The following is an 8,835-nucleotide window of genomic DNA, read 5'->3' on the forward strand; positions in this document are numbered from 1 at the left end:
GAGCCTTCGAAATTGGCGCCACCCCGGGAATAAAGTCAATGACGAACTCGACCTCCCGGTCCGGTGGCAATCCCGGTAACTCCGCCGGAAATACATCCGGAAACTCGCATACTACTCGAATATTCCCCAACTCTGGGTGCTCCATTTGAGTATCTACCATGGTTGCCAAATAGGCTACACAACCACCTTTGACCATCTTCCTCGCCCTCGCCGCCGATACGGTCGCCGCGAAGCGCGAGCTTTTGCACACTCGATACACCAACTCTTCTTGATTAGGCTCACGAAACGTGATCACCCTGTTCTCGCAATCTATGACTGCATAGTACTTGGAGAGCCAATTGGTCCCCAAGATTACATCAAATCCCCACATTCTGTCTAGCACCAACAAGTCGATTGGCATAATCCATTCACCTATCTGAACTGGACAAGCCAAGCACTCCTCGTGCACTCTGAACGAGTGTTCCGGCACATTGACCCACCAATAGTCGTAATTATGCACTATTTCGATACCATGAGTTCTCGCAAAGGATGCACCAATGAATGAATGAGATGCACCAGTATCGAATAAAGCTCTAGCTCTAGTGCCTTTGATCGGAATAATACTTGCCACAACGTCATCTGGTGCTGCAGGCTGCTCCTCCACCTGAGTGGCGAAAACTAGGCCACTAGGTGCTCGTGATCCCTCCGACTGACGCGATGACGATGCGCGTCCAGCCGACATCGCCGGTGACAATCCCGCAAGCTGTCTCGGGGAAGACGGAACCGATGCCGCCGTCGGTGGAGACGACGTCCAAGCCGGGCACTCCCGGACCATCTGGTGCTTGACCACACTTGAAGCATTTTCCTTCGCGCTGCAGGCACGTCACCGGGCAATGCTCACCACCGCAAATGACACACCGAGGAGGCTTCCAACCCTTCGACTGCTGTCAGGGATACCGAGAGGGTTTCTTTGCACTCGGCCGGCCCCCGGCACCACCTGCCGCTATCTTCTTGCCTTTGTCCTTCGACTCGGCCATAGCCTCGTGCTCCTCGCGCGCATAGGCGCTACCGTGCTCCGCCCATAGGGCCCGATCGAAGACCTCCGCTGTAATATATGGTATCTTGGAGTTGCGATGTCAACTTTGATCTATTGGATCAAAGTGCGGATTGAGCTAGTTGGACATCATCCCCGAGTGATTTTGGATGCGTGTGAATGGGCGCGAAACAAAAAGTAAAGAAAATTGTCAGATTCCGACGCTAACTTTGATTAAGAGAATTAAAGTGAGCAAAGTANGCACCGGTGACGGCTATTCCTCCGACAGCTTCAGGTTCTTCGGCTCCTATTCCGGAGGTACTTGAAGCCGAGCAGGAGCGGTCGTTGGCGGTGTTGATGGCCTTCAAGCGGTTTAATCCTCCGACCTTCATGGGTGAGGTGAAGGACCCATGGTTGATGGAAGCGTGGCTGTAATATATGGAAACTGGGAGTTGCGATGTCAACTTTGATATATTGGATCAAAGTGCGGATTGAGCTAGTTGGACATCATCCCCGAGTGATTTTGGATGCGTGTGAATGAATTTTGGAGATAAATAAGTGTTTCGGCGCAAATTGGGCGCGAAACAAAAAGTAAAGAAAATTGTCAGATTCTGATGCTAACTTTGATTAAGAGAATTAAAGTGAGCAAAGTAATATAAAATGGTGTGAGATACCATTTGATTGGACTTAAGGGTGTAAAACATAAGTCTGGAATGACTCGTGTTGAAATCGAAGCGAAAACAGAAGATTTGAAATTTTCTGTAAAGAATGGGACTGAGAAATTAGCAGAAAATGCATAGTGTCAGAAAATTATGAAAATTGGCGGAGATGTCAGGAATATGTTTATGAGGATAGATTTGAAGTTTCAGATTATTCTGACACCCGTAGAGAGAGAAATTGAATCCGAGAGCTATCAGATAAAGATTTCAGTTCTGTACAGTTCGAAGTGACCAAATGGGGTCGGAACTGAAATGTTAAAATTTCTTTGGACTTGTTAAGTAAAACCGAACATGCCTGTCAAGTTTGAGCTCAATCGGACTTTTGGAAGGGACTGCGAAAGGTATCTAATCCGTGTGACTAAACGGAGTATAAGTTGAGGGCATTTGGGTAAATTGCATGGCTTAGTGGAATTCCACTAAACCAGCCTGCAGGGAGCCCTCCATCCTTATCCCCCTCTTTACCCTGCCATACGTAGAGAGACAGAAGGAGAAAAGAAGAGAAGAGAGAAGAAGAAGAAGAGAAAAAAAAAAGAGGTAAAATTCTAGTTTTTTTTCTCTTTTTGTGATCTCTCCCTCTCTACCCTCTCTCCCTGCTACTGATTGTAGCAATAGTAGCAGCAGCTAAGAGTTGTAGTAGCAGCAGCTAAGAGTTGTATTAGCAGCAAGCTGCTGCTGAAGCAGCAGCAGTAGCACCAGCAGCTGCTGCTGGAGCAATCAGCAGCAGCAGCTGCTGGATCAGCAGCAGTATTAGCACAGCAGCAAGTTGCAGCAGCAGCTTGCTCAGCAGCAGCAGCAGTGGCCTTAGCAGCTAGAAGCAACAGCAGCAGCAGCCTGCGCCAGCAGCAGTGGCCTTAGCAGCTAGAAGCAACAGCAGCAGCAGCCTGCGCCAGCAACAACAGCAGCAGTAGCATCAGCTGAGGGACAGCAGCAGCTGCAGTTGCAGCAATCAGCAGCAGCAGCTGCAGCTAGCAGCAGCAGTAGTGGCACCACCATCAGCAGCAACTGCCCTGCAGGGGCAGCAAAAGAAAAGAAAGAAAGAAAGAGAAAAGAAAGAAAGAAGGAAAAGAAAGAAAGAAAGCAAGAAAGAATACGAATGAAAAATGAGAAAAAGAGAGAAATGGAAAGAAAAGATCGAAACTAAGTTAAGTTCTATAAAAAACAGGTTAGATGGAAAACTGACCCCGGTAATGCACTTTTGCAGGATTGAAGTCCTGACGTGAAATTGACCGCGTACAAACCAAATTGAGGGTAAAACAAACTCGTTTGCGAAGTCGGTTCGGCAATCCGACGAACCTACGCAAAGATGTCGCCAAAAGAAGGTTTTTGGCTACGATTGTCGCGAGCGCGGGTCACGGTTCTCGGGAAAGTGCGGGAAGTGGATTTCTCGCGTTCAGGTATCAGATAAAGGTAAGTTGAGTTCATATCTAATTATAATTGAGTTGAAGTGGATACATTGAATGAGTTCTTGATGCTTCAAGATGAAATCTGGCCAATAGAACAATGAATTGAGGTAATTCTCATTAAAACCGATTAAGGTTCAGAATTAAGCTATAAAAAGGATTCCCTACTGCTGAAATTTCAGACTTGAAGTTGATGTCGATTCAACTAATTATTGAGGGCTGATTGTGGAAAGATTCTGCTTGCTAGAGCTGAAACTCGAGCCAACTATTGGAATTACTTAGCAGGAGAATGAACTCATTGGAATAGAAAGCAGCTTACATTATGTATATGTAAGATAATTAGGAATGATGAATTCCTGAATTAGGGTAATGATAATTGCTGAGAGTAAGAATAAGAGGCTCCTTTAATGCTGAAAATACAGCATGGGAATGATTTCAGCTTGATGCTGAAATCAGCGTTGAGTGATGCTGAAATCAGCGTCGAGTGGATATATGTATATACACATACATTGATACTTGGAGTTGAAAGGCTAACTTTTAAATTATGAGATTGGGACTCAAGTTTAATCCATTTTAATTTCCTATGAATGAAAGTAAATTTGCCCAAAAGTCTAAATTGACATTCTGACAGGTCGACGACGCACTAATTACGATAGAGACCGTTTTAGTTCCATTTGCACTGAGTCGCGAGTGATAGTTATCGACGCATTCCGAGACCTTGATCTTAGTTGATTGACACCACTACAGGTGGGTGGTGCTATCCAAAATATTTGAATCACCTTTTATGTCTATGATTATTCGTTGAGCATATTTATACTTGTAGTCATGCATTATAGGGTGTTTGGCATTGGGCAAGTGAAAGTGTGAATTCTTATCAACAATGAGAACTTGTGAACCTTAGAATGTGGACATAGAACCCTATGAATGCGTGGACTATAACAATAGTAAACTTGGTGACATTCTAACTAGAGAATTGGATAGCATTGAGAAAGGAAACAGTGAAACTAGCAAAAAGAGCTAGTTAGAGTTAAATTGTGGCATGGCCAGTTAATGAATCCTCTAAAGAAGGATAAGTGTGACATTGGTTATGATTGAATCCTCTAAAGGAAGATCAGATTTTACTCACAGGGTATTGGCATTTTGAAAGTATATGAAAGTGATAAATGAATATGTAAATTCTTATAGATAGTAAGAATATGAACAGTGAATGTGAACATTGAACCCTATGAATGTATGAAATTGTAAAGGACCAGGACAATAGTAAACTTGGTGACATCATGACTAGAGATTTGATTAGCATCGAGAAATGAAACCATGAAACTAGCATAAAGAGCTAGTTAGAAGTTAAATGGTGGCATTGTCAGTTATTGAATCCTTTAAAGGAGGATCAGATCTTACTCACATAGTCTGTTATTGGCTTGGTGGTGGTCGCTCCCCCCAGGCAGTGCGCTCCGGAGTGGTCACATGTTGGGCTAAGTGTCACGCCCCGGGACCGATACCAATTTGGCCCGACCCGAGCACGTCAAACAGACGCCGAACGGACAGAGTTTTCCCTATCCGCCCAAGGCTCATCACATGTACATTTTCATCAATAGAGAAAAGCACTAGCGGAAATGTAGTGTACCGAATTTTAACATAGAAGTAAGAGTAAATAAAAATAGTGTAAAATACTATTTTTATTGGACTTAAAGAAGTTTTCTATGTGCAAATGAGGTGCTTACTTGGGGGTTAAGTTTCCTATGCATAAGTAAAGAGTTTACTTGGGGGTCAAGTTTTCTATGGCTAAGTAATGGGCTAACTTGGAGGCTAAGTTTCCTAACTTGGAGGCTAAGTTTCCTATGTATATATAAATATGATATGAGGACTTGGACCTTTTCTCTCATTTTCCACCCCTTAACCCAAAAAGAGAAGCCTTCTCTTTCCCTCTCTAAACCTCTCTCTCTCCTAGCTCCTAGAGTGTTACTCCAAATGAAGATTTGGTGAAGACAGCTTACTTTGGAGTTGGTGGAGCCTTTCCTCTGTCCTCACACATTGGCTTTGAAGAGAGCTGGGTTTGGATCGGAGGAATCGATGGCCGTAAAATTCGGCTACTAGCTAACCCGCTTTGTGTCGACGCCACCAATAGGTGGGGGTTGCACTATCCGATAATGTCCGGTTTCATTCTATGTCTACAGTTCTACTATTTTTTGATCTATATCATTCTGTGTCGAATACGTGGAATCCTATGAGTTTGTGGTAATTTCAGTCTTAGTGTGATGGATGATGTCCATGATTGCATGATTTACTTTAAGTGAATATCTATTTGCATGATGTTGAGAAGATATGGACACATGTATGTTGCATGGAACCTTTTATATGATGCCAATATAGACTGTATGTCATACATATAGCATTGAGTTGCTAGTGGACAATATGGCCATTGGGACTAATGATGTGAGAATAGGACTGAATTCATGAGGAATAGTATGTGACCAATGACATTGAGAAGATTGGAAACCTATGATATGTGGCCGACTTAGCATGCCTTGTGATGAGGATCTTGATTGATACTTCGCTTTGTTGTCTAAGTTAGCTTTGGATGGTCGCGGCCCCAAGCAGTGAGTCACGGAGTTTATCACAATTGCGAATAAACACGGGGGGCCTCTCCGTCAGACGTAAACGGTTTCCTGACAGTGTGTGCGCAGGTTCACCTTTCGGGCGAATCGAATTGGACTTGGCAAAAAGGCATTGATCCATGCATGTTCATATAAGTCGTTTGCATTACAGTGATAGAATTAAATTATACTTGTTTGACATGAATTAGTAAAGGATAGTACACATTTTGAGCTGATATAGATGTGATGAGAAGTAGGGGCTTTTGTTATATTCTATTATTTTCTTTGACATAATTAATCCTCTTATTGTTTCTATGCCTTTCTTCTGGAACCTAGTGGGAAAATCGGCGGGGTCCGGCGCGAACCCTACTGGGAACTTTGTTTAGTTACTCACCCTGTTTTACAGAGGCCTAAGTACGGCGCGTCGTCGAGGATGCGGCGCAAGGGCATCGCGCACCTTACGATAGAGTGACCTATCGATATTAGCTCGCTACCCCCTATGTATGCAAGAATGAATGAATGTAAAACCGCTTTTGGAAAGAGATGTGATGTGTATTTAAATGAGAAGGTTTTGTATAAGCTAGGAATGTAAGTTGGTTAAAGATCTATGTGAAATGTTTTAGTATACGTGCTTTCTTCTTGTGTGTTTGATAATGCCCTCTCGCAACATTTTGAATGCATATATCTCTTTGTTTACGATATGTATGTCATGAGCTTTGTTACCTTGGGCGGTATAGGGGAAACTCTATCCGTTCGGCGTGATCTGTTTTCAGATACGCCGAATGTCAAATTGGCGTTGACGGGACGTGACAGATTTGAGGTTGGCATCAGAGCGGAAACGTCTAGGAAGGACTAGGAAACCTTAAGACTTGGGCCTTAAGGATTTAGAGAGGAGGACGATTGACTCTCTGGGTTTGTGGCCGAAAGCTGCAATGATGCGCGTCAAAGTTGTGAAATAATGTCTCATAATGGCTGCGATTTAGAGACGGATTCAGGTGTGATTTAATCTTAGCTCTGAAGTGGTCATGTGGCGGGCCGCAGCATGATGCGTAGATGAGATTAGTACCCTTCTGTTTAACTTTCGCCTATTGGGTTGTCGTCTTGGTGTTGACTAACTTATGTTAGTATTAAATCGTCTGGGAGTGTAACCGGGGGTGTGTTTCCTTCAGAGTGATGGACGTGGGACAGGCCACACCCGATGGTACTACTCCTGATCCCGGGCAGCAGCCACCTCTTGGGCTGCCTGATTGTCGTCGGATACTCTGGCGAGGGATACAAGATTGCGGTTGATCATTGCCGCTCTTTATGGAGTGGGTGCCGGCAGACAAAGCCGGAAAGGATGAGTTCTCAGCAGATGGCTGAGACCTCCCAGAACGACAGGAAGACGAATGGCGCTGCTTCGGGAATTGGCTGTCCCGACAGCGCAGGCATCACCTGTCATCAGCAGCACCCGTCTCACCTCGTGCGCGCCCTACTGGATGACGCGGCCGGCAGTGCAGGACGACCACCGCCGATGGGTACCGTGCAGCCAAGGTGGCGGCGGGCACTTGCCCCGGCAGATGTCGAGTACTTCTACTCATGTTGAATCCAGGCGTTGAGAGGCCGAGAGGGACCGAGCTTTCTCGCTTGCCCTCACCGCATTCAGAAGATTCACTCGCCTATTTTCAAACGGGGAGTGGTGTGACCGTGGGGAAGATGAAGGTGGGGTAGGATACAATGAGAGAGTTGTCGGGATCTCTTCTACCCTTGAGCAAAGATAAGTGCACCTAGCTGTGCATTGCCTCCGAGAGTCCGCTCGTGTTTGGTGGAAGGGCGACTGTCAGAACTGCTCCCTTATATTACCCCCGATGATGTGGGAGGAGTTCGAGGATTGCTTTATGGTGTTCCTTCCCGAGTGATTAAGGAAGAACAATGGAGGAGAGCATATCGCAATCCTTAGCAACGGCAGATCACATGGTTCGAGTTATGAGAGGAGAGTTCTCTACTTGTGAATTGCGTTCCACTGTGGTCCGGAGAGTGACGAAGCAAGGCTGGGATGCACTTGGCGTGGACTTCGCGCGGGATCTATGCGGCGATTGAACCCTTACAGGTTGAAGACCTTTTACTGGAGGTGTTGGATAGAGACTCTTGGGATAGAGCAGGAACGCCACAGAGGCGCGCGGAGGCTGCGACTCGAAATAGATAAGGTGCAGCTCGAAGCTGGTCGGCTTGTGGTCCGCTGGATAATCAAAGAATCAACAAGAAGCCCCGAAGTATCGCGTAGCCGGGGAAGGATTCCGTGGACTCCTCACTGCTACATTACTGACTGGGGGAAGATCATCCGGTCCACAGCTGTGTGAGCGGCGTGGGATGATCAGTGTGGCAACCCACTTGGTAATGATGGCTGTGAGTGACCAATGCGTGTGTACGGTCTCCGGACTTCTGTTCGGCTCCCGCCGCTCGCGACGTTCACAAGGCCGATACCGCCGCAGATGTCTACTGAACGCTCCATGGACTGACGCGTCAAGCGAGGATTCGTCGCGCCAAAGTGGACGAGTTTTATGGTGCTCAAGTGGAGGGCCATGCCGTTAGCGGACGATGTGTGGCAGTATTGATTTTAGTTCATACTACTAGAAGTGAAGTGATTGTTTGGACAATGGCCGCATCAACTCTTTTCATTAGCAAAGTCTTTCGCTTCACAGCTCACGAAACTTTATGAAATTTCTTTGGTGTGCGGACTTTTGGTGGGTGGATGCACGCTGAAGACACAATTTTGTATCCAAGGATGGATGTAGAGGGCGGGCTTGTCGGTGCCAAATTGGCGATTGGATCATGCAGTGAATTTGCTTGGGTTGAACGGGAATGAAGGGCTTCCGACATAGTCACTTGAATCGACCTTGGCTCTCAAAAGTTATCATGCCACAGATTGTAACAAGCAACCGAGCTGATCACTTTTTGTTGAGCTGGGTCAAAGGAAGTTGTTTCGTGCATGACAAAGAGCTCGCTCCTTATGCATATAGACCAGTGTTCGACGTAAGAGCAGAAGGTGATTAGAGATGTGCAGCCTACTTTGGCCGATTCGGTGCGATGGAGAACTCAAAAGAGCTCCAGCTCTTTCGCCTATCTTCTCT

Source organism: Ananas comosus, linkage group 1, assembly GCF_001540865.1.
Source record: "Ananas comosus cultivar F153 linkage group 1, ASM154086v1, whole genome shotgun sequence".
NCBI classification, from domain to species: Eukaryota; Viridiplantae; Streptophyta; class Magnoliopsida; order Poales; family Bromeliaceae; genus Ananas; species Ananas comosus.